The sequence below is a fragment of the Onychomys torridus genome, chromosome 7 (genome assembly GCF_903995425.1).
Source record: "Onychomys torridus chromosome 7, mOncTor1.1, whole genome shotgun sequence".
Classification (NCBI taxonomy): domain Eukaryota; kingdom Metazoa; phylum Chordata; class Mammalia; order Rodentia; family Cricetidae; genus Onychomys; species Onychomys torridus.
This window is the reverse complement of record NC_050449.1, coordinates 63,216,652-63,243,117: the sequence shown is the minus strand read 5'-3', so window position 1 is coordinate 63,243,117 and position 26,466 is coordinate 63,216,652.

Genomic DNA, 26,466 nt, shown 5'->3' with positions numbered 1-26,466 from the left:
TGTTTGTTCAGCATCCCCTGCTTCTCCCAGCACCCTCCATCTCCACCCTGCCCTCTGCTAGGATGGCTCCAATGCTGAGATCATTTTGACTTGGCTTTTGTAACTGCAGTAAGAAGAACAGACAAACTAGAATAAACAGAAAAATTAAAACCCACCCAAGATCTCCATCCTGACTTATTTTTTTAAGAGTTGACTCACTGATCACCACCTGCTGAGCCAGCTACCTAGTTGCATCTCCAGGCATCACAGCTGACTCAATTTGGCCGTCTGGTCTGGAGCAGGAGAGTACACTCAAAAGCATACCTACTCCATCAGCTCTGTTTTTCATTATTCACAGAGACTTTTAGGACTTAACCTCAAGCATTCATGGCTCCCTTTATCCAACAACCAGCCCAATGTCAAATACAGCCAAGTCTGAGGGTTGTTGTAGGATAATCTTTTTGTACACTGTGAAGATGTGTCTTTCCTTCTGATTGGTTTAATAAAGAACTGAATGGCCAATAGCTAGACAGGAAGAGAATAGGTGGGACTTCTGGACACAGAGAAACTCAGGGGATGAATCTAGGTGCAGGGATTACACCAGTGAGATGCACAGCAAGTTGGACGTCCAGAATGGAGGACAGGTTTTTTTTTAAAAAAAAAAAAAAGGCAGAATGTAGATTGATATAAACAGGTTAATTTAAGTTGTAAGAGCTAGTTGGGGACAAGCCTAAGCTAAGGCCAAGTTTTCATAATGAATAAAAAGTCTCTGTGTCATTACTGGGGAGCAGTACCCAAAGAAAGTCCGATGAGAAAGCTTACTACAGAGGGTGTCTTACCAGCATCCTTCCTCTTAGAGATTCAGCTGGCTGGGACACTTATCACATTGGGATAATTGAAGCATCAAAATGAGTACATTTGCAGCTGGGGGATAGTAAAGAGATTGCCATACAAGTATAAGGCCCTGAGCTTGATTCTCAGAACCAACAACCACAACACCTGGGCCTCGTGGCCTGCTTGCAATTCCAGTACTGGGCAGGAGGAGGCAGGCTGATCCTTGTGAGCCTAGTACAATTGTGGAGCCCCATGTCCCAGAGAGAGATCTACTCTCAAGAAATACGGTAGATGGGAGCTGATGAGACAGGGCAGCAGGTACCAGTCCTTGCTGCTTTTGCAGAGGACCTGGGTTTGGTCCCTAGTACCTGTGATAGGCAGCTCACAACCTCAGAAACTCCAGCTCCAGAGGACCCAGTGCCCTTTTCTAGCCTCTGGGGGAACCTGAATTCTCACAAGCACTTACCCTCCAACACACACATAATCAAAAATAAGATAAAATAAATTTTTTAAATCACAAGGTAGACAGTACTTGAAGAATAACTGAGGCTGACCTCTGGCCTACACACACACACACACACACACACACACACACACACACACACCTAATTGTAATTGTAATTAAGTTGAAGTTCATTAAATTAAAAGAAAATGCCCCTGTCCATAAAGATACTAAAAACACTAAAGCAGAAAAACATCCCTATTGACGATCATTGGAATAGGCCATCATGCCATCTCCCTATTCTAGAAGTTGGTAAATAATGCAAAGAATTATGCTGAATACCGTGGGGCTGGAGAGGTGGCTCAGCAGTTAAGAGCACTTGCTGCTTGCAGAAGGCTTGGGTTCGATTCCCGGCAACCACAAGGTCACTCTCACAACCATCCCTAACTCCAGTTTCAGGGGATCTGATGCCCTCTTCTGGCCTTCATGGGCACCAAGAACACAAGCAGTGCACTTACATGCATGCAAGCAAAACCCTCATACACACACACACACACACACACACACACACACACACACTATATATATATATATTAATAAATAAACAAATAGATCTTTAAAAAGAATTATTGTAATTTCCTGTCAGAACTCTGTCTTAAAGTAATGGTTAAACCTTTGTAGATGAGGCAAAGCCTTCTTTCATGAATACCAATGAATATCTAATGTAGAAGGAACTCTGGGGGCTCTCAACATGTTCCCCCAAGATGCAGCATCTAGGAAATCCAGAAAGCCACAGAAGCAGAAATATGTCATTCTCTTTCTCTCAACTTGCTGTGTAAGGGCTGGCTTTAAAAAAAAAATGCTCTGACTTTCCTGGCCTGAAAGTGAGTCAGTCCAAAGCCCCTTGCATGGCAGGCGTCCTTCCTGCCTTATGCCTGGAAGAAAGGAAGGAAGAGGGAAGCTATCAGGAAGGGTGTAAGCAGTCAGCACTAGGTTATCTAATCACTCTTCTGGACAGTTGTCCATTCATCACACCTTAGTAAGGAGCACACATATTCTGAGGCTGGGCTGTATACAGCTGAGGTGACAGAGCACTTATCTGTTGTTATAATACAGCAATATAGTGCGCTCTCATTCATTTATATATATAATGCACAAGACACTGGGTTTGAACCCCAGCACTGACACACCAAAGTGTGGTGGCAGATACCTGTTGGCTCGCTCAAGAACTGTGGTACCATCTTTAGAACAACTGGTTCTGTGTCCTAGACAGATGAAGACAGGAAAATGAAGAAGAAACCGAGTCGGAGCCTGGCCTAGCTAACCCACTAGAGTGGTAAGTTTGCAATCCTGTTACTTTGAGAGCTGACTTTAAAAACAAAAAAAAAAAAACCGGTGTGATTTGTGCAAGATCAGCGTTGGGCACTGTGCTCTGTAGCAGGTGGCAGGTGGGTGCAGAAACAGGACTAAAGCTTGACCAATGGATTCTGGGTACTCATGCTCTCCTCCCTCAGTCAATTTCTGGATGATTTAAAGGTTTGCTGTTGTTGTTACTTTTGCTTTAAAAATTTTCTGTTATTGTGTGTGCATGTGCAGGATGATGTGTACAGGGGTGCAAGGCACAGCACAGGCACACATGTGCAGGTCAGAGGTCAGCTCCGTGGCGTCAGCACTCTGCCTCTACCTTTGTGGGTTCCAGGGATTGAAGCCAGAGCACCAGTCTTGCATGGTAAGCACCTTTACCTGATGGTGAGTCCTCTCATCAGCTCTACCTTTGCTTAGTTGTGTGCATAATTTCAATCTCCATTGGAAGAAGCCAGAAGAGACACAAATGTTAGGTGTCATTCCTGGATGCATCCCGGTATAGCTAAGCCAGCTGTAAAAGACATTTTAAGGATACCAAGAAGTTGCTCAGTTACTGGATGCAGAGATGATAGGCATCCCTGACTTTTTTACAGGGGCAAGAATCTGTTTTGATATTTGTTTGACTGCCATTTGTAGAAAGAAAAACAAAATCCTATTAGTAATTTCCTTGTAAGTGTTCCAGCATGAAGAATTTAGTAAACCATTTGAAGGAACAGGTCAGCAACCACTAGAAAATGAGAATGGGTGTTTATTGGATTATTCTCTTTTGAAATGTTCATATAAATAAGACACAAAGAGAGATACCCAGCCAGAAAAAAAGCCCAGAATGCTTTCATTTCTCCACAAGGTAAGTAAGACTCAGGATACAGGTCATGTAGGGGAAACATTTCCAAATGAAGATGACCCCTGAGTCTAATTTTCTTCTTGATAGTCTTTAAGTTGGTCCATTTGCCGCACATCAAAGTATGTGCCAACATGTAGGGTGGGTTTTAAACAGTGTGCAGGAGACTGTTCCCTATGATGGTCCACTAAGACAGAGACATGGGAGGAAGGGAAGATTCGGAGGATGAGCAAGTCCTCAAGCTAGACGAGCCTTGAGCTTCAGCTGCTAAAAATCTGAGGGGAGATTAGTCACTGGCTTAAAGCATTTCATGTCAAATTTAACTGTGATTCTGAGAAGACCCCTGACAGGGGTAGCAACTTAGTTTCTCCTTAACACTTCATGGACCTGAAAGAATTTGGCTATTTGGACAACTCAAAGGAGAGATGGAAATGGAGATAGATAGATAGATGGATGGATGGATGGATGGATGGATGGATGGATGGATGGATGGACGGATGATAGAAATGGTAGATACTGATGTTTTTCTTACCTACTTTATCTAACTCAGGTATATCTCTGTGTTTTACAAACAGAAGGGGAAGCACCTATGGGTGGCTGCAGCAGCCACACATGCCTGTTTAGTGCCAGTATGTCTTCCTTAAGCATGAGGTGGAGACATACTTTGAATGTAAGAACCTAGGAAAGTTAGAGTTTCATGAGTTAAAGGAGCATAAGAGTAGTTGGTGGGATGTGGTAGGGTGGGGAGAGACAGAGAGAGGATGGTGCAGTGAGCACTATGTTCTGAATTGGCAGACCCAGGTTTTAGCCCATTTTGCTCAGTGCTACCCATCTTCCACATAAGGCTTAGCCTTCTGGGGCTCTTTGAACTTATCTATTAAATCAGTCTATCTATTCACCTATCCACCCACCTGTCTACTCAGCCATCCATCATCCATCCATCCATCTATCCATCCATTCATCCATCATCCATCCATCCATCTACCCACCCACCCATCCATCCACCCACCCATCCATCCATCCATCCATCCATCCATCCATCCATCCATCCATCCATCCATCCACCCACCCATCCATCCACCCACCCATCCATCCATCCATCCATCCATCCATCCATCCATCCATCCACCCACCCATCTACCCACCCATCCATCCATCCATCCATCCATCCATCCATCCATCCACCCACCCATCTACCCACCAACCCATCCATCCATCTATCCATCCATCCATCCACCCACCCATCCACCCACCCATCCATCCATCCACCCACCCAACCACCCACCAACCCATCCATCTGTCCATCCATTCATCCACCTATTCATCCATCCATCCATCTATTCACCTATCCACCCATCCACACATATATACACCCACCCATTTATTCACCCACTTTTCTACTCATGTACTCACCCATCCAACTATCCACTATACATGTGTGCCCAGATCTATTCATCCATTTGCCCACCCACAAGCTATTTAACTAGCTGTTAAGCTAGTTCAGGATTGCCCTCATCAGACCCTACTCCTGCTTCTTCTCAGTTTTTATGGTTGAGAATTACAGGTATTTCTGAGAAGGCCAGCTTTTAGCTAAACTATAAGTAAGTTGCCAGGTAAAACAAAATGATCAGCATAAAAGTAAAGTCATTCTCTCAAGATTTTAGAATTGAGCTTGTATTCTTGAAGGTCTAGCATGCATACATTCCAGACGAGAGAGGGAACTGATGGATCACAGCCTACGCAGTCATGGCCGTGCACTGTTTAGCTTATGGGGAATGGGGTGGGATCTGTGAGGAGTGACAGACACTTTCAGAAAAATGGTATTGAGCATGCAATGTGACTACCTGGGTGAGACTGTGTTTGAGTGTTTGCATGAGGGGCGTGTCAGAGTATATTTAAATGTGTGTCAGTGAGTGTCTGTGTGTGACTCTGTGTTTGGGTGTGTGTGAGTGTTTTAAATGTGAGGATATAAGACTTTTTGAGAATGTGCGGCCGAGTGTGTTAGTTCATGTGAATTTGTGATGGTGTGAATGTGTGCACGGTCTGTTTTCTCACATCCAATCTGACCTCTATAGCTGTTAGGTTTAGACTCCATTCTTGACGATAGGATGGGTTTGTCCTCAACCTGACTCTTAGAAGAATCCTTCTGGAAGCTAGCTGCTTTTGAATGCCAAGAGTTAGGGGAACAGGGCAAGATGGAGGAGGAGAGAGCGCCCTCTTCCTGTAGCTCCCCAAATACAGGAGAGAAGGTGAAGCTCCCGATGAGATGGGATAATGTGGCTGGTGTTTTGGCCTCATACCTGAAGTCAGGCTTCAGAAGGCAAAAGCTTGACCTTGTCAGGCAGCTAAGCAGAACCTGCTCACTCTGGACTCCTAAGCCTCAGCCTCAGTGAAAGAAAAATAGCAGTTTCTTTCAAATCATGTTTTCTTCATGTCTGAGCTGTTTCCACTCCATGTGGATGGTCTCTAGTGAAATCTCTCTGGTGAAACCTTGGCATTAGAAGCTCAGCAAACCAACCCCCCAAGGAGCAGGCTTCCAGGGAGCTCCTTCTCAAAGCTTCTCTGATTCACCTAGAAGCAGTCAGAGGTCTGAGCCCATCCCCCATGTGGAGAAAGGGTGTGCTTCTGCAGATAGGTCACAAGGCCAAGACAAAGGAAGGATGGGCAGGAAAGCTCCATGTTAAGATCAGGACCAGAGTAAAACAAATATGTCTTGTGACTCAGTTTCTTCTTTTGTGACACTGAAAAAAAATTGCAGATCACATTTCAAACTCTTGGTGTTGGCATTCAATGAGATAATAAGTACAATAATATCACATGTCCAAACCATGTTAGTTTGTACCGTTATAGCTAGGTAAGCAACTGTATTTAGCTGTTTGAACTTGATGTTGTTATGAAGAGAGCAGAGAACCATACATTTTCCCAGAATGTTTGAATATTGCAGTTACAACAGACATTTGAGCAAAGGTTACAAGGAAGGGTAGAACATTTCTACAGCACAAACTTTTCCTTTTCACTTCCTCTTCCTCTCTTCCTTCTCTCTCTTCCTCCTACCCCCACCTGTCCCCTCCTACCTCCAAGGTCACTCACTCCACTCCCCCACTGCATATGCTTATCAATGCCACTTTTATTTTCTGCTCTAAAGTCAGCATGGAGTTCTGGGTAAGTCCCCAGAACAGCAATCCCCTCTTTCCCCAATACAAACCCCATCATTTCCATAAACCAATTTCTCCTTCACCAGGATGCCTCTTTCACATCTGCAGACACTTTCTTCCATGGCCAATTCTCCCCTCTGAAGGGCCATGGGCCTCCAAAGCACTGCATGTGTGCAGTACACACATAAACATGCAGATAAACACTCATACACATAAAGTAAACATGTGGATAGACGCTCATACACATAAAATAAAAATAAAGAAATTAGAAAAAATATGGTTACCAGAGTAATTACCCAGATTACCACTATCCATCTTAGTTACTTTTCTACAGTGTGGCAAAACACCGTGACCAATGCAACTTAAAAAAGAAAGCATTAATTTGAGTCCTTTGGTTCGAGGGTTAGAGTCCATGACCATCATGGTGGGCAGCACGGCAGCAGGCAGGCATGCATGGCACTGGAGTAGAAGCTGAGAGCTGACATGTGACCCACAAGCATGAGGCAGAGAGAGCACACTAGAATAGTGTGGGCTTTTGACATTTCAAAACTCACTACCAGTGATGTCACCTCCTCCAACAAGGCCACTGCTGTGGAATAATCCTTTTGTACACTGTAAAGATTTGTCACTCGAATTGGTTTAATAAAGCACTGATTGACCAGTAGCCAGGCAGTAAGTATGGGTAAGATGACCAAACTAAGAACGATGGGAAGAAGAAGAGCAGAGTCAGGAGTCACCAGCCAGATGCAGAGGTAGCAGGAGATGAACATGCCATGCTAATAAAGGTGCCACAACCTGGCAGAGTGTAAATAAGGAATGTGAGTTAACTTAAAATGTAAGAGCTAGTTAGTAATAAGCCTGAGCTATTGGCTTTATATTAAGCCTCTGAGTGATTATTTGGGAGCAGGTGGTCAGGACAGGAAACTTCTTCCTACAGGCCACACCTCCTAATCCTTCCCAAACAGTTCCAACAACTGGGGGCCAAGTATTCAAGAATTTGAGTATTCAAGTATTCAAGCATATGACCCTATGGAGGCCATTCCTATTTATATCACCTTACATTATATATTTATGTATGTATGTATGTATATATATATATATATATATATATATATATATATATATATAATATTCATTTCATCTTACATTTTTTTTTCTGCTAGTACCAGTATCTATGTGTGGATGTAACCCCTAATACTTAAATACTATGGCTGTTAATATGGCTGGGTAGTAAGAAAATGGGTGATCATTCTCTAAATTTTCTTTTGTCAGCTTGCATTTGCTTTGTCCAAAACAAATACATGTTTCCAGTTCAAAATTATCAGCTAAATAAAACCCAGGAGATGTGCTAGGATCAAGGTCATGCATCCACAGCTGCACCATGGCATGTGGACCACAGGAGGAGATGCAGGGAGCTCTGCCTGACAGTCTTTCACAGTTGTGCCTGGAAGCAAGCTGTACAACCCAGGAAGATCACCTGTTCTTCTCTCCTGGAGACCATTGCTCCAGTTTTATTCCTGTTACTGTGGTAAAATACCCAGACCCAAGCAACATAGAGGAGGAAGGCTTTACTTTAGCTCACAGCCCATCACTATAGGGAAGTCAAGGCATGGACTCAAGCAGGTGATCCCATTGCATCCAAGGGCAGAGAAAATCAAATGCCCACATGCTGCCTGTTGGCTCTCGTCCAGCTTTTCCTGTTTAGTTCAGGGCCCAGCCCATGAAATGGTGCTGCTCACAGTGGGCTGCATTTTGCTACACCAAATATCAATCAAGACAATCCCTCACAGACCTGCCCAGAGGCCAGTGTGATCTAGATATTTCAGCTGTGATGCCCTTCTCAGTCAACTTTATAAAGATTTACTTGTTTTTATTTTATGTGCATGGGTGTTTTGTTTGTATGTATGTATGCACACTACATGTGTGCATTGCCTTTGGAGGCCAGAAGAGAGGGTTGTGTCCCTGGAACTAGAGTTACAGGTCGCTGTGAGTTGCCAAGGGGTGCTGGGAACTGTACTCGAGTCCTCTGGAAGAGTAGCCAGTAATCTTAACCACTGAGCCATCATTCCAGATTTAGGTTGTGACAAGTTGACATTTAAAACCAGCCAGTACAACCATCATGTGACGAGTACTCTTCCTTCCTTTGCAGAGGAAGAGATGTCACACGAGTATTCGAAAGAGCATCCGGACAAACAGCCCTTAGTGGGCCCCTCTCAGCTTATTATTGTTTTACATTATCTCCTTTTTCTTCTCTGATTGTGCTTCTGTGTGACTTAGACTTTTATAAACACGAGCAGATGTCCTTATATTGTAAGCCTCTGTAAACAAAACTTCTATTTAAAGAACGTGTATGCTTTCCTCTGATTCATCTCTCTTTGTCCCATGGGGGGTTTCTTGGTGGTAAATCTTGAAATGGATGAAGAAAAAAAAATTTTTTTTTTCCTTTGGTATATTAACTTGAGCTTGGGAACACTCTAAGGATTAAGTAGCTAGGCCTTTCCAGCTCTTTGCATGTCACAGTCACCGAATAAATGTTCACTGGTCCCTTGGTCAAAACATGCATGTTGTTCAGTTCTTACTATCTGCCCTTTGTGCCAGAGAAGAGATATTGATGAGGGCAAGTGGCCTCTGCCCTTACCAAACAGGGGCCATTCAGAGGAAGAAATAGGTGAATAGTGGTTGGAGAAGAAAGGGAAGGAGGGGGGAGACTTTGGATATAGGAATTAAAAATAAATTTATTTATTTATGTGCGTGTGTAGAAGTGTGTCTGAGGATGTACTCACCTGTGTTTGTATACAGAGACAGGAAGAGGACACTGGTGTCCTTTTCTGTCACTATCTATCATTTGAGGCAGGGTCTCTCCTTGAATCAAGGGCTTGCATTTCTCAGCTGGGCTGGAAATCCACAGGCCCCAGTAATCCTCTTGTCTCCACCCTCCTTGAAGCTGGGGTTACATGGGGGCAAGACACCTGGTTTGTTATATGGGTGCTGGATCCAAATTCTGGTCCTCATGATCATGCAGTAAGCACTCTTAGCTGCTGAGCCATCTCTCTAGTCCCAAAGCAAGAATTTTAATGACTGCATTAGAGTAGGGAAGAAAAAATTTGAGCTGAGTAGTCTCTAATGGGCCTCAAGTGACACAATCTGATTATGCCTCTATGGAGAGAAGGAATAGGACAGCTAATTTGCCCTTTCAAAAAAGGTTCAGTGATGCTAGATCTTTTGTTTTGTTTTGTTTTGTTTTGTTTTTGTTTTTTGTCTTGTTTTGTTTTTCAAGAAAGGGTTTTTCTGTGTGAAAGTCCTGCCTGTCCTGGTATCTGTTTTGTAGACCAGGCTGGTCTCAAACTCACAGAAATCTCCTGAGTGCTGGGATTAAAGGCTCACGCTACTACTGCCTGGCTAGTGCTACATCTTTCCATCAGTCCTTTTCAGTAGTATCCAGATTTGCTTATAGAAATTTTCACTACATCATTTGATGGTTTCACACATACACAAAATATCACAGAAACTCAAAGATACCATGAACTGATCGTGAATCCAGACACAAGGTCTAGCAAACTTTTGGGGATGGGATGGGATGGTCCCCAAAGAGGCCTGGAAGGCAGAGAGCCACAGCAGCATGAAACTATCTGAAAGATCTTTGGTAAGGGTTTCCAATGGGGATCTCAGATGATTGCCCATTAAAAGCAAAGCATATACTTAGGCGTGCACAGTCAAAAAGTGAACACTTTGGAGTCCTCATGTCTCATTATGGATGTCAGCTCAGGGTATGTGTGTGTGTGTGTGTGTGTGTGTGTGTGTGTGTGTGTGTGTGTGTGTGTGTGTAGGGGTATATTTACATGTTCATGTAGCTATGCACATGTGTGTGAAAAGATATACATGTATATGTGTATGAATGTGTGCATGTGGAGACCAGTGGCCGATGCCAGGTGTCTCAATCCCTTTCCATCTAATTATTTTTTGGTTTGGTTGTTTTTTTGGAGTTTTGTCTGGCTTTTTGAGCCAGTTTCTTGCTGAACCTGGAGCTCACTGATGTGGCTAGGGTGGCTGACCAATGAGCCCCAGCAATATGCTTCCCTTCAGTGATAAGGTTACAGATGTGCAACACCACATGGGTGGTGGGGGTCTGAACCCAGGTCCACAGGCTTGGATGGCAGCAGTTCTAGATCTGGAGGTAGACACCCTTGGGGGGTTGAATGACTGACTCTTCTACAGGGGTCACCTAAGGCCATTGGAAAACAGGTATTTATATTACAATCCATCACAGCAGCAAAATTACCATTATGAAGTAGCAATGAAAATTATGTCACGGTTGGGGGTCACCACAGCGTGAGGAACTGTACGAAATGGTTACAGCATTAGGAAGGTTGAGAACCACTGCTGTATGGGAAGCACTTCACTGACTGGGCCATCTTCTCAGAGCCTTAGTTCAAGTTTTTAAGTGAGACTCTCTGCTATTCCATGGGGAATCCATTCTTCCTTATGCCAACATTCCTTGCAGTAAGCATTTTCCCCAGCTCACCATTGCTGCTGGATGAAGATGGATAGCTCTGCATTTGGCATTCTAATTATATTCAAGAATAATGACCAAGAAGATCGTGGGGAAGAGATGATAATTTATTGCTCACATTACTTCCACCCTAACTAAGAAGTATTCAGAAGTGAACTGTCAAATCCTCCCAGAATTCACCTGGAACACTTGGAAAAATAGAGCACAAGGTGAAAACAAGCAGGGAGCTTCAGCCCTTTGCCACAGGGTCAAGACAGGAATCTTCACATATTCCCAAGCATTTCTGTCAACTTCCCATCCAGGGAACAAAGCTAGCTGTCAGAAAAGAGACTGTTGTTCCTATATGTTACAAGCCTGTGCTGGGTGTATGTTGTTTTCCCAAACAGCTTTGTGAGGTAGATTATACCCATTATACAGAAGGAACAAATGGGAAGCCCAGAGCATTACTTGCCTAGAGTAACAGAGCAGATACATGAAGGGATAGGAGTCTGGATTTGGAGTCATGCTTGACACTGGGGGCTATACCTGGCCCATCCTGGTGTAGGAGGCCATCTTGCTGGAGCTCCTGGGCCTCTTCTTCATCCACCTGTCTACTGTTTAGTGGGTAAAGGGAACAGATAACTTTGATGGAGTGAGAAGTAAAGTTGATCCCACAGAGGAAAGCCCATTTTCCAGCAGGAAGTATTTTGAGCAAAGCACTCCACAGCGTTATTCATGCTTCCTCATGAGCAAACTGTATGCAGAATATTTCCATCACGGATGGAATTAAACACAAATGTGTATGACCTGCACAACACAGAGCAAACAAATGGAACAGAAAGATGAGAAGAAAATTGACCCTATCTTGACCCTCATCCTGTGTCCACTCTCAATATCTCATAAATATGTAAATGTGTGACTCATCTGATAACTTGCAACATCCATTTTTTCACTAAACTCTACCTGGGTAGATGTTTGTCTCCAACTTTGCAGATGAGGGAACAGGACATTGCAAGTCAGCTGATTCAGCCAAGATCCACAGTGAATTTATACCTGTTTCAGACTTAAATTAAGTAGGTGAATGACGCTTGATCTCTGTAGCTCCACACGACCTCACAATGTACAAACTGGACATGTGATTATGATAAGCAATAACCTGGTTTTTTTTTTTTTTTTTTTTTTTTTTTTTTTTTTTTTTTTTTTTTTTTTTTGCTAAGAATAACCAAATAGAGACACAAGGGCAGATTGGCTACTCAAGTGTCCACTAAGTGTGATTGTAAATAGAGGTCTAAGGGGTGTTGCACATGACAGACCAACTGTGATGCTGTAAATTATACTGTTACTCAGTTATTCCTTCACTCATTTTCATGTGCATTTATTGAGTACCTATGTTGTGTGACGGACTTTGTCTAGGAAGACAGGATCAAATGCATATTTACCTCAGGGCATCAAGGAAAAACCAAAGAAATGACTCCTTCCAAGCCCAGCTTAGTTAACCCAGAAGTTTATTTGGGTTCCTTACAAGAACATGAGTGATTCAAAGGCAGCTGAATCAATAAGAAAGTCCACCAAGCAAAATAAAAAAGTCCACAACTCACAGGAGCTTCGTCCCTGGAGTAACTGCACAACTTGTAGGCAGCCTGGCCAGTCACAGAATCTCTCCCAGCAACGACTGTTGCTTACATATCCTTGGGAAAGCACCTGTGGATCTTCTAAGTTTCCAGAACATCCCCAGATTTGCTTGATAACTTCCTGAGACTTCTTTCACTTACTTCCTGAGTCTTAAAGGACCTACCTTCCAGAGGGAATGTTTCAATTCATAGAGAACATATATGTATCACAGCTGGGCCACAAGGACAGAGTGGTAAATAAGTCAGTCAATAAGAAAGAAAATAAAGCCAGGTGGTGGCGGTACATGCCTTTAATCCCAGCACTCAGGAGACAGGGGTAGGCAGAGCTCTGTGAGTTCGATGTCAGCCTGCTCCACAAAGTGAGTTCCAGGACAGTCGGGGCTGCTAAACAGAGAAACCCTATCTTTCTCTATTTAGCAACAACAAAAGAAGAAAAAGAGGAGGAGGAGGAGGAGGAGGAGGAGGAGGAGGAAGAGGAAAGAAAATAAAGATTGACTAAACAGTATTATGATAATAAGACTCTGGGAGTCCATAGGGAATAATGAAGATTCCTTTAAATAAGGGAGTCAGGGAAGCTTTTTGGGAGGTGATATGAGAACCAAGGCCTAAAAGTGAGGAAGAGACAGCCATATGTGGGGGGAAGGACCAACTTAGAGCAGTGGTTCTCAACCTGTGGGTCATGACCCGACCCACACAGGAATTGCATATCAAATATTCAGCATATTTACATTATGATTCATAGCAGTAACAAAATTACAGTTATGAAGTAGCAACAAAATAACATTATGGCTGGGGTCACCACAACATGAGGAACTGCATTAAAAGGTCCAGCATTTGGAAGGTTGAGAACTGCTTGCTGCCTTGGAGGAACAGAAAGGAGGCTGCTAGTGATGAACATGCTGGCTCCAGGATAGAGGGAGCACACAGAGGTGATGGGGGAGGCAAACAGCAGCGAGCTGTGTTCAGAAGTCTGAATGTTATTCCAGCTGCCCTGGGAGTCATACACACACACACACACACACACACACACACACACACACACACACACATCTAAATTCAAGGCTGTTGGCTGTGCTCCTCATCCTATGCTATTCATACAAATCCACTGCATTTTGTATTTGCATGCTTAAAAAGAATTAAAGGATTGCAACTCCATGAATTACCCAGGCCTTCATGGACCATGGCTGTATCCAACATACATCTGTCCATTTGCATCTGGACAAGCATTTGTATTCTCTGTGGCAGGCAATAGCCAGCATCACTGGGAAGCTGCCAGTAAGTGTATTAGAAGTCTCCTGTTTTTCACAGGTCTAAGAAGTATTTAACTAAAAGGACACAGATCCCAGGCTTCCTCTCTGACTCAGCAGAGGTCAGCTCCCAAAGTGTCCTAAACCCACAAAGATACCTAGTGAATTCTGATTGACATATCAAGTGTGATTCAGGTTTCAGCTACCATGACAATGAGATGATTGACTTGTAGGTGGGAAGATTTATTTTGGCTCATGGTTTTGGAGCCTTTGGCCCATAGTTTTGAGCCTATGGGAAAGCAGAGCACCATGACAGGGCATGCACAGTGGAGCAAAAGCTGCTTACATTATGGTGATCTTGTGGCCCTCATTGACTCATGTGTTTGAAGGCTTGGCCCATAGGGAATGGCACTGTTAGAAGGCGTGGCCTTGTTGGACTAGGTGTGGCCTTGTTGGAGGAAGTGTGTCACCGTGGAAGAGGGCTTTGAGGTCTTATATATGTTCAAGCCATGCCCAGTGTTTCAGTTCACTTCCTCTTGCCTGCAAGATCAAGGTATAGAACTCTCAGCTCCTTCTCCAGCACCAGGTCTGCCTTCATGCTGCCATGCTTCTTGCCACAACCATAATGGACTAAACCTCTGAAACTGTAAGCCATCCCCAATTAAATGTTTCCCTTTATAAGAGTTGCCATGGTCATGGTGAATCTTCGTAGCAATAGAAACCCTAACTAAACATAACCATAAAATAAAAAGACAGAGAAAGGGGCCAGGGTCCTATTATCTCCTTCAAGGGTACATTGCTAATGATTGAACTTCCACCAGCTACACTTCTAGAAGGTTCCATAATCTCTTAATAGCACCCCAGACTAGCAGCCAAGCCATTACGTACATGGCTCTTTGGGGGTCACTTAGGTGTAAACCCTAACAACCAGGACATAGTCACCTCCTCTAAATTCTTCTTCCTTCAACAACTGGAGGAGTGTGCTTCAGAATTTGTAGCTGTGGTGTAAACTGGATTTGGATCCAGATTGATAGATGATTTAGAATCCCATTCTTTGTTTCAGGGAGTGAACTTTTTGAGTCTAGTTCCCTCATCAGTATCTGGGGATTCCCATAGGATTTTGGTGAGCTCATACAACAACAACAAAACAAAACAAAACAAAATACCGTGAGGAATCTTTCCATGAATGAAATGCGTAAAAAAGCCTATTTAAAAAAATTTAAATAGCAAACCTTGCCACACAAAAGTGGGATTCACATCACCTGGTACTCTCCCAAGCCCTGTGTCCCTGCCTATCTGAGGCCTGAGAGAAGCGGGAGGGAGAAGAACACATACAAACTCAGAGCAGCGCTCAAAATACAAGTATCTTGAGCATTAAGAAAAAAATGAGATTTAAACATCAGAATCAGCTAAACTTGGGAGACAAGGAAATGAATAAGGAATTCAGAGTTTTGTTTTACGAGTACAAGGGGAGTAATTAACTAATCTCAAAACATGTAAATTAGGGCTTAGAAGCATTTTCAAAACACTACATCTAACTTCAGTTACATATGCGGAATTTGCTACATTATAATAATTAGCTTTTTTTTTTTTTACAAAAGATTTATTTATTTTGAATAGAAGTATTAAATATTATACTAATTACTGGTTATTTTACTTTGTACCCAGGGAAAAAGAAATGAATATTCATTAGCTCCTTAAGCTACTGCTCTTCAACTGACTAGACAGATTCGACATTACCACGAGGCTGTGGGCGGATGGAAATACTCTGTGAAATGAGGTGATACAAATCACAGCCCAATCTCTCCTGCTAATGTGTACCTGCTGTAACCCCGGGTGGATTCTGTTGGCTTTACGCAGCTCAAGAGCTCCCAGCTGGGCAGCCAATAAAGAAGAATCATTGTTAAATTGATAACAAGGCAACACTTTTCCCTACAGTCTATATAACCCAGTGATCTTGAACAAGTCTTAAATTTTAGCCATGATTTCCTAGGCTAAATCTAACACACCCATCCTACTCATTGAGAAGGAATTTCCACGTGCATTCAATCATTTTAGTCCTGTAGTAAGGATGAGGTCTCCCCTAAATGGCCCCAGCCAGAGATTTGAGTTCATGGATTTTTCACCATAGCCCAGTTGATACTCCCTCGCCCCGTGCCATCTTCTCTCCAACAGAAGGGGAAACTAATTAGGTAACATATTTCACAAGATATCAGTCCTGTTGACTTCCAGCCCTTGTTCTGTTTAGGAGGCCATGTTGGAGACTATGAACTGCTTGATTTTTTATTTTGTGGTTTGTTAAGTTTTGTAAACCAATTTAGTGCTTGATCAAGTCACAGTCACGGGAGGAGGGACGCTTGGGAGAAGCCCACCTGGCTGAGGCCCCCCCACCTGTTTCCCTTGTGGGGCTAAGGTGCAGCTGCAGTGGGGCACCTCTGCTGGGCAGAGGCTGTCAATCATGAGAGACTGTGTTAGGAAATGGTGACTAGGTCAGGATGCACACTGGGATGATAGAGGTCAACAGCCCAGGACTTTGTCCATACACAGGAACAGTGTGGGTGAACTGTCTAGGAAGCTAGGAAGTGTACAGGATGTTTTAATAGAAAGCAAAAATCTCTCCCAGTCTTTTCTTTTTTTAAAAAAAAGTATTTACTATGTATACAATGTTCTGCCTGCATGCCAGAAAAGAGCACCACATCTCATTACAGATGGTGTGATCCACTTGTGGTTGCCAGGAATTGAATTCAGGACCTCTGGAAGAACAGCCAGTGCTCTTAACCACTGAGCCATCTCTCCAGCCCCACTCCCAATCTTTTCTTATCCAGAAAAGAAGATGTGATGTCACAGGGGTTGCAAGACACTGTTGACTGGAAAGAGGGGGACTCTCAACAGACATTATCAAGCATGTGTTACACCCTTGGTACTTTGTGGGGGTTCCCAAGCTAGCCACTGTTGTAGAATATTATTTTAATGTGTGCTACTTTTGTTTATGTTGCATTTGTTTAACTCTGTGAAGCTGTGCTACTGTGCCTGTCTGAAACAGCTGATAGTCTAATAAAGAACTGAATGGCCAATAGCAAGGCAGGAGAAAGGATGGGTGGAGCTGGCAGGCAGAGAGAACATATAGAAGGAAAAATCTGGGAAGAAAAAGGAGCCAGAGAAGGAGGGCATCAGGGACCAGGCACCTAGCTACACAATCAGCAACAGAGTAAGAAACAAAGAAAGGTATACAGAAATACAGAAAGATAGAAGCCAGAGGCAAAAGACAGATGAGTTAATTTCAGTTAAGGAAAGCTGGCAAGCAACAAGCCAAGTTATGGTCAAACGTTTATAATTAAGAATAAGCCTCTGTGTGTAATTTACTTGGGAGTTGGGTGGCAGGCCCCTTAGAAGAGTGAAACAACCATCAACAAGCCACCTGCACAGAACCTGGGAGTTTCTTTAAAATCAGGGTCAGCAAGCAGGTGGTAGCTCACATTTTTAATTCCAGCATTCAGGAGGCAGAGGCAGGTGGATCTCTGAGTTTGAAGATAGTCTGCTCTACAGAGCTAATTCCAGGATAGCCAGGGCTACAGAGAAACTCTGTCTTGAAAAAAATAAACAAACAAAAACATCAGAGAGTCTACTACAGGTCTAGGAGATTCCTACACTGATGTTTGAGGAGAGTTCTACTGGATACTGTGCTAGGTGCTCACAATTGATCTCCATTTAGTGCGTTATGAAAATAGGGGTCTAGAGCTGTGGATATAGCTCTGTGGATAAAACATTTGCCTAGCATGCAGAAAACCCTGGGCTTGAACCCCAGCACCATGTAAACAGGTTGTGGGGGTATACTCCTGTAACCCCAGAACTCAGGATGTAGAGGCAGGATGATCAGAAATTCAAGAGGATCCTAAGCTATACAGGGAGTTTGAGGCTAGTGTAGGTGGGGTATGTATAGATACAAAAATCCAGGTCAAATATTTACCAAAAGTTGTCATGATACAACTGAAGATACACTCCTACCTCATTTCAGAGTATACTACAATAAAGGTTACAGTGATATAAAACCAGACAAAGGCAATTTCCATAAAGACTTCATGGGTCAAGTCAAGGGAAAGCCTTCATTCAAAGCAAACAAGGGTATTTCTTCCACTAACAGGGATCTCCTATTTAAATTTAGGCTCTGAGACATTCCTTAATCAACCTTAGATACCAGGGGGACCCAGCAAATACAGCTGATCTCAACTGGCTCCCACCTGGTGAAGAAAGAAGGTTCAAAGGAAAATGATCCAATTCATTTAGCTCTCTAGTTTATTTAGGTCTTTCTTGTGAAAGACCCTTTGCCTAAGAGACAGCATGTGAGATAGATCAACATGGGGGATGGGATGTCTCTACCGATTTCATGGGACCATTATGTTACATTTTATCTTCATTTTCTGCTCTGATAGATGCTGGCAATACTCCTTGATTGGTTGTGAGAGCCACAGATATTCCAAAGCCAAATGGAAGTGTCTTTAAAGATATTGTAGAAGTTAATGAGCCGTGCGGCTTGTTCTATGAACTTCCACCTAGTCTCTGGAGCTTCTTTCAGGTCAGTCTTTGTCAACATGTCTACTTCCTACCATCTTATTTTCATGTTAAATTGTTTTTAATTACAAAAGTAATGGATAAAATTGCATTTAAAAATTAAAAAAATATAAAATAAATAGAGTAAAAATGTGAAATTTCCCTTTTCTCCAACATTGGGATGTATTTTTCTTTTCTTTTTTTTTAAATGGTTTTATCAATTTTTATTTTTATTTTATGTGTGTGTGTGTGTGTGTGTGTGTGTGTGTGTGTGTGTGTTGCCTGCATGTATGTCTGTGTGAGAGTGTCGAGTCTCCTACAACTGGCATTATAGACAGTAGCATGCTACTGTGTGGGTGTTGGGAATTGAATCAGTCCTCTTAACTGCTGAGCCATCTCTCCAGCCCCAGGATGTATTTTTCTGAAGTGTATGCTATGAATTAAATGTATATAAGCATCAAGAGTGGGGCTGCCCACGAGGCACTAAGATGGCCAGATGGAGTCAAAACCCTGGTCACTCTTTGAATTTTATAAACCTGCCAGAGACAGGATACTTAATCTCAGATCCAGTGAAGTCTATCTACTATCTGAGTCTGTGGTTAGGGCCACAGGCCCCAAATAACCTCTGGGACTACAGCAGTTAGACTCTCAGTCCTGCAGTGACAACTAGATCACCAGAAACCAGAACTCCACACCCATAGTGGACAGCTGGAACCCAAAATCTAGTCTCTCAGGAGACATTGTACATGTTAGAGCAAAGCTCGGGCCCTGCATTGACCGCTGAGGCCACCAGCCTGGAGTCCTGGTGTCCTTTGATCCTGCAGAAGCTGGAGGCCTGGTCAATCAAACAAAAAGGTTGCAGGTCAATTGCTGTGGTTTGAACAAGACTGCCCCTGTAAGTTCATTTATTTGAGTATTTGGTCACCTGCTGGTGGAAATGTTTGGAATGGTGAGGAGGCGTGGCTTTGTTGGAGGTGGTGTGTCACTAGGAGCAGCTTTTGAAGTTTCTCAGGACTCATGTGACCTGCAGTGCTCCTTCTTTGCCTCCTGGTTATAGATCAAAATGTGAGTGCTCAGCTGTCCCTTTACGATCATGGACTGTCACACTCTGAAACTGTGATGCAATTTAAATGCCTTTTTAAATAAGTTGCCTTGGTCATGGTGTTTTATCACAATAGAAAAAACTAAAAGTTGGCACCAGGGGAATAGGATATTGTGTGACAGGCCTGACTGTGCTGTTCTTTGGAACGTAGAAGACTTTGGACTAGGAAGGTGGTTGAATTCTGTGAGCAGAACTTAATGGGGCATTCTAGTAGAAGCATGGAAGACAGCAGTGCTGAGAGCTGTGTGGATTGTGGAGGCCCAGCTCAAGAGGTTTCAGAGGGGAACACTATTAACAACTGGGCTGGAGACCATCCTTGTGATATTTGGACAAACAATGTGGCTGCTTTTAGCCCTTGTGCTAAGAATCTGCCCGAGGTTAAATTGAAGAGTTCGGGACTAATTTTGTTGACAGGGACTTCAAGACAGCCTAAGATTGACTCTGTTGTGTGGTTGTGAGTAATCATTCTTATGCTGCTCTACATTGAAAAAGAGCAAGTGCAAATAGAGCAAAGGAAAAATCCAGTTTAAGGAGAAAAAGAACAATTGTGGATCAAGAATGCTATACCCTGCAACATTATCTTTCAAAATAGATGGTGAGTAACAATATGTGAAGACAAACACAAACTAAGGATATTCATGACAACCAAACAAACATGGCAGAAGTTCTCAGTGGAGAACTTTACAGGGGTATGTGTTTAGGGTTTCTATTACTGTGATGAAACATCATGACCAAAGGCAAACTGGGGGAGAAAGGGTTTATTTGGCTTATGTTTCCACATCACAGTTCATCATCAAAGGAAGTCCGGGCAGGAACTCAAACAGGGCAGGAACCTGGAGATGGAGCTGTTGCAGAGGCCATGGAGAAGTATTGCTTGCTGAGTTTTTTCTCATGGTTTGCTCAGCTTTCTTTGTTACAGCACCCAGGACTACCAGGCCAGGGGTGGGCCCTCCTCCATCAATCACTAATTACAAAAACGCCCTACAGGCTTGTCTGCAGCCTGATCTTATGAAGGCAATTTCTCCATTGAGGTTTCCTCCTCTCAGATGACTCTAGTTTGTGTCAAGTTGACATAAAGTTATCCAGCACAAGGAATAAGATGAAAAATAGCCTTCTTAATGTGAATACACAAAAACACACAGATAAACAAACCAGACTTGGGAAAGAAGTATATAAGAATATTGTAGTTTTACATGCTAGCTCCATGATACCTATAATTTTCTTTTTTAAGGTTTACCTGCCCTGTCTCCTGATCTACATAATATTTTAAAAGCTATACAATGTCTATTGAGCAGATTTACTATGGTCAACTGATGAGAACTTCAGTGGTTCACAATCAATTAATATAAATGCATGAGAATTCTATAATTATGAGTTTTCAAGATGGCCAGATATAAGACTAACAAGAAAATTGAAGACATCAGAACGTATCATCAACAATTTGGAGAATCTCAAAAATCTCAATTCGTGGACAAAAATGTGCAAGAAAAAATTCTGTTTTGTCAAACTTTATTTGACTGTTATAAAGACAAAACAGACCTACCAGTACCTTATTTCTAGGTAAGAACTAAATATTGTGAACCAGTTGTGATGGTTTGCTGTATGAGAGATTTTTTTCCTAAGGAGATACAACAAACACATCACCACTCTAGAGGCAGCGGGACCTGCAAGAACCTAGTTGATAACGGAGCGGACTAAAGTCTCATGCACTAGCCAACTTTATTCAGAGCATCAGACAATTTATACTCTGAAGGTTAAGAAGGTAGCCTGAGTAACATTTTCATGAATTCAAGCTGAATATAATCACAAGGACAAGCCACACATGGCAAACCATATTTTTCCATAGATGAGTATAAAGAATAGCTTAAACATTTAATTAATTAACAGCAGCAAGAAATAATTAGTAATCTCATGTAAATTCACTCCTATTTGCCACACCTGGGAGGAGCATGAACACACATTTCAAGACTAATTCCATGTTTTTGAAGAAACTGAGGTCACAAGACTCTTGTCTTGTCTTCTAGTGTTCTCACAAGCACTGAGAATTCTTCTCACACAACTCCATTCTTGGACCAGGTTCCCCACCACCATGTCTCCTCACTCCAGACAGGGAACCCATGATAGACCAAAGCAGTGATTGCACCAGAGTCCAACTTAATGAACTGATGGGTTTTTATTAGAGTTGCTAACAGGAGGGTGTCAAGAAAGAGATTACTTACTGTGATGACTTAAAAAAAGCCGCTGCATCCCCAAAACCACCTAAAATGGTCGATGACTTGGCAAAACTGTGCCCTCTGGAGCTCCCTGCATAGCTTGCTGGCAGCTTTGCAAGTTTGAGATCTCCTTAAGTGGATTAACTGGTCAGTCTCCCCCCACCCCACACCCCCAGCAGTTGTTTGCTCTTTCTATAAAACTAGGGAACAGCCTTCCAGGTTCTCCCAAATGTTTCTATAAAACTAAGGAAGAATCTTCCATGTTTCCCCTTTCCTAGACGAGTGACGTTTTGTGACCTCCGGAGCCTCATGAGCCCTCTCCTTGTCCCTGGAGAGAATGTCTCCATTTGGAGGAAACAGCCCTATGACATGGTCAATCTTCGCTTCATCTTGACTAGATTTAGAATTTCATAGAAAATGGCAGCATGCCTTTGGGTGTGTGTCTGTGAGGTAAATGTGTTAACTGTCAGAGTAAATGTAGGTGGCATCATCTTGTGAGCATGTCAATTTGTTACTGTGCAGGTCTTGTTTAGGCAGACATAGTGTTGAGATTTGGTGGGTGTGGCTTCCCTCTTGTATCTAGAAGATACAGTCTTATGGCAGACACCCTGTTCCCCTGATGCTTCCTCTCTCTCGGCCTCCTCTTCCACAGTGTTCCCTAAACCTCAGGTACAGGAGTTAGGCTTTAGATCTATCAAGGGGCTGGGCAAGTTTCCCCTTGTAATTAGAATATGTATTTCATTTTCCTGTGATACAATTTCTGATATCTTTGGCTTTTACTGCTACCATCTTTTTAATTTTTCTTTTAAATGATTCAACCACCGACTTCGGTTGCTTTTTCCATCCTTTCTTGTCGTTCACTGGATGGATATTACTGTGATTGTTCCAACCCCTCCTCACTTACCTTGGCAGTTACAGAGTCCCTCACTATTCTTTTACCTGTTTCCCTAAGTGCATGCAGTGAATTCTTGACTTATCCAATTCCACATCCTACAACAGCCCAGACCTCAGAACACTTAGTATGTTTTCTACCACCGAGCTATCTCCTAACCTTCATTCCTTGTGAATCTGGTATATGAAAAGCAACTTTCACTGTTTCCTTTAGGTTCAAATTACCAGCTCATTTTTACGGCAAATACTTTTGGTCTAATCTTCCTTTTAAGGGATATTTTTGTTGGCTATAGAAGTCTAGATCAGCAGCCATCTGGGGGAGTCTCTCCAAGACTGTGCTCAGTTCCTCCCTCTCAGCTTTCTCTTTGAGATAGGATTGAACATCTTTAAAATTCAGGAATCCCCAGATCACAAGCATTAAAGAATGATGGTGCTTGTAACTAATGGCTTAACAAAATTATATCATTTATTATATAATAATCTGTAAGGGATATTTGAGTTATCACATGCTGTGAAAATTCTTAATTGAATATATAGATGAATATGAATAAAAGTATTAAGATTCATCTCTTTAATTTATTTTAAATAATACACCATAAATACTCTCTACATGTTTTGCAAAAAATTCACCCCTATTTGGTCAAATGTTTTTCTGGCCTCTAATTAAATCTAAACATGCTGTTTCATACTGAAATTAGTTTGTCTCCTTCCTGAAGTTGGGAGATCACTTGGCTGTCTGAGGCTGGACACAGTCGGTCAAGGTGACCACGACAGATCCGAGGAAATGAGTTCAGAAGGTTCAGAATGATTGCCTTTGGGGGAAATTCCAGAGTTGTGCTTAAGTTGGAGGGAAATGGGCAGAAGCACTCAGGGTTCAACATCAGGTTCTGATGTTCAGGCATCATACTTTGCACAGTGAGTCTCTTGGAGTCTCATTGCAGCTAAGAGATCTCATTTGAAAACACATTATTTCTCTGCTTTTCTTTGTAGATGCAATTAGCATTCTTATGAGTGGAACCAGCAAATGCTAAATTCTTAAACTGCTAATGACTTCCCCAGGCTTCTGATCCTTTGCCATGCAAAAGTTCTGACATACAAAAATCTCATGGTGCTCATCAGTTTCTAATCCTAAGGCTTTTCCCACTACTGAGAACAGCTTCTGGAGTGAAGAGTCAGCTACTGGGGTTCACTTCTGTTACTGTGACAGATAACCTGACCAAAAACAAATTTGGAAGAGACAGGGTTTATTTGGCTCACAATACCAGATTACAGCCTATCACCGTGGGAAATCAAGGCGGAGCTTAAAATAAGCAAGCCTGTTTATTATTCCACACAGCATTACTGACTATCAAGGAACTCACTTCACAGCCAAACAAGTGGAATAGGAACCATGGGCAATGCTCTTTGCTTGCTGGCAGGCAGCTTATACTCAGCTAGCTTCTCCATACAGTTTAAGACTACCTGCCTAGGGAATGGGGCTTCCCACGGTGGACTGGTCCCTTAATAATCAATAAAATGCCTCCCCCCTCCATAGACCTGCCCATAAGCTAGTCTGATCTAGGCAATTCCTTAATTGAGATTCTCTTCCCAAATAATCCTAGGTTGTATCAAGTAGACAGAAATGTGTTGTAAAGATTGTTAAACTAGATTTAAACATTCGATTTTCAACTGTAAAGCAGATATGACCATGTTATGTTTTTCATGACTATTTTAGAGTCTGTTGTTTTATCTTTGACCTTTTTTTATAAATGTCAAAGGAAATGCAATTCAGTGTATACAGTTGGTAAAGAAGGAATGTCTGCCTCTGGCTGTCAGACAGTAGCAGACAGAATGACATCCTCTTCAGAAAATCCTCCACAGACATATTTCTTCCCAACTGAGCACTTTTCAGAAACAGCTCTGGGCTCAGAGTTTTATGCTCTGTCAAGTACCGATATTACCTGTTAGGTACAGTGGCTAAAATGTACCCCCAGAGGACCATGGGGCCCTATCAATCTGGATATAAGATGCTCCGTAGCGACATTCAGACCTCATTTCTTTTCCAAATGAGAAATGTCATCTATCATCACTTAATCTCATAGGTTTTTTTTTTTTAAAGATTTATTTTAATTTTAAATTAAGTGTTTGGATGTGTCTGTATAGGGTACAGGACTTTGAAGATTCAGAAGAGGGTGGGTATTAGATTCCCTGGAGCTAGAGTTATAAGTTGTGAGCTGACCAGCATGGGTTCTGGGGACAGAACTCAGGTCTTCTGCCAGAGCAGTACATGCCCTTAACTGTGGAACCATCTCTCCAGCTCCAACTAGTGAGTCTTTGTAAGAAGCTTCCTAAATGCAGCAAACAAAGGGAGCTGTTTGGGCAACTCCTTGAAATACTATGCCGCTGAGCATCATGGTGCAAAGCCTTCATGGTGGTCCGTACTTCTTGCGTGGTCTTCATTATACTGCATCACTAAATGGACAAACATGCTTTGGACACTCTGGGCACCTCAAAGGGGATGGAATCAAACTGCTATCTTGGCCAATAACAGAATAACATTGAAAACAATTTTAGAAAAGTGGTGATAGTTCTGGAACTCTCCAGACAGACCACCCTCCTGTAGCACCAGCCTAAGTCCCATCAGGAAGACACAACGATGCTGTTCTGACCTTCTCTTCCTGTTCTTCTCTGCCCGTTTCCAGACTTCCTGTGATGGGCTAATGGATTACCCCTGTGCAGTAATCAGAGAGTGCCCTTGTGATTTTCTTGCTCCCACAGTCCCTGGAGATGACCACAGCTGTACAAAGCACAGCTGTTCCTAGGAATTCTTTATAAATACCAACTAAGTGACTCCACTTTGCATTTCTAGGATCCCAACAGGGCTTGAAGCATCAGCCCGTGTCTGGTACCTCCCCACACTGGCCCATTAGATTTTTTTTTTTTTTTTTACCTCCTTTCATGCATCAAAAAGTTCTGCAGGGTACAGTGTGTCTGAAGGTCCAAGATCACATGCCTCTGGGACAGACACACTGCTTTTCCAAGGGCGGTTCCCAGACCATTGCATCAGCTAGAGAGTATATTTAAAATGCACATTGTCAATGTTCTCTGGACCCTTTGAATCAGAAGCTTTGGAAGTGGGCAGGGTCCTAGACTGCTCACAAACATATCCTGTGATAATGAGGTTTGCTGAAGTTGAAAAACAGCTTGTTACCTCCAAAGCTGGTCCAGTTGGAGGGGATAAGGTACACTCTGAGGAATATAGATTCTGGAGCCAGACATTCTGGCTTTGAACTCCAGGGTTTCCATTAGCTTTGGATTATATGCCATTAAATTCCTCGTCTTTTTGCCCATTCCCTTTTCTGCACAATGAAATTCATGGCAGTATGCCTTTGCTGATGGTTTTAGCTGTCAGTTTGACACAACCTAGAATCACCTAAAAGGAGTCTCAGTGAGAGATTATCTACACAGGATGGGGCCTGTGGTCTTGTCTGTGTGGAACTGTCTTAATTAACCAGTATGAGAAGACCCAGCCCACTGTGAGGGGCCCCATTCCCTAGACACGGAGTCTTAAGCACATCAAGCAAGCAAGTGAACATATACGTGTTCGTTGCTCTCTGCTCTGGACTGTGGATGTGATTTGAATGGCTGTTGAAGTTCCTGCCTTGGCTTCCCTACAACAACAAACTGTAACCTAGAGTTGCAAACGGAAATAAACCCCTTTCTCCTCTAAGGTCGGGGTGTTTCATCACA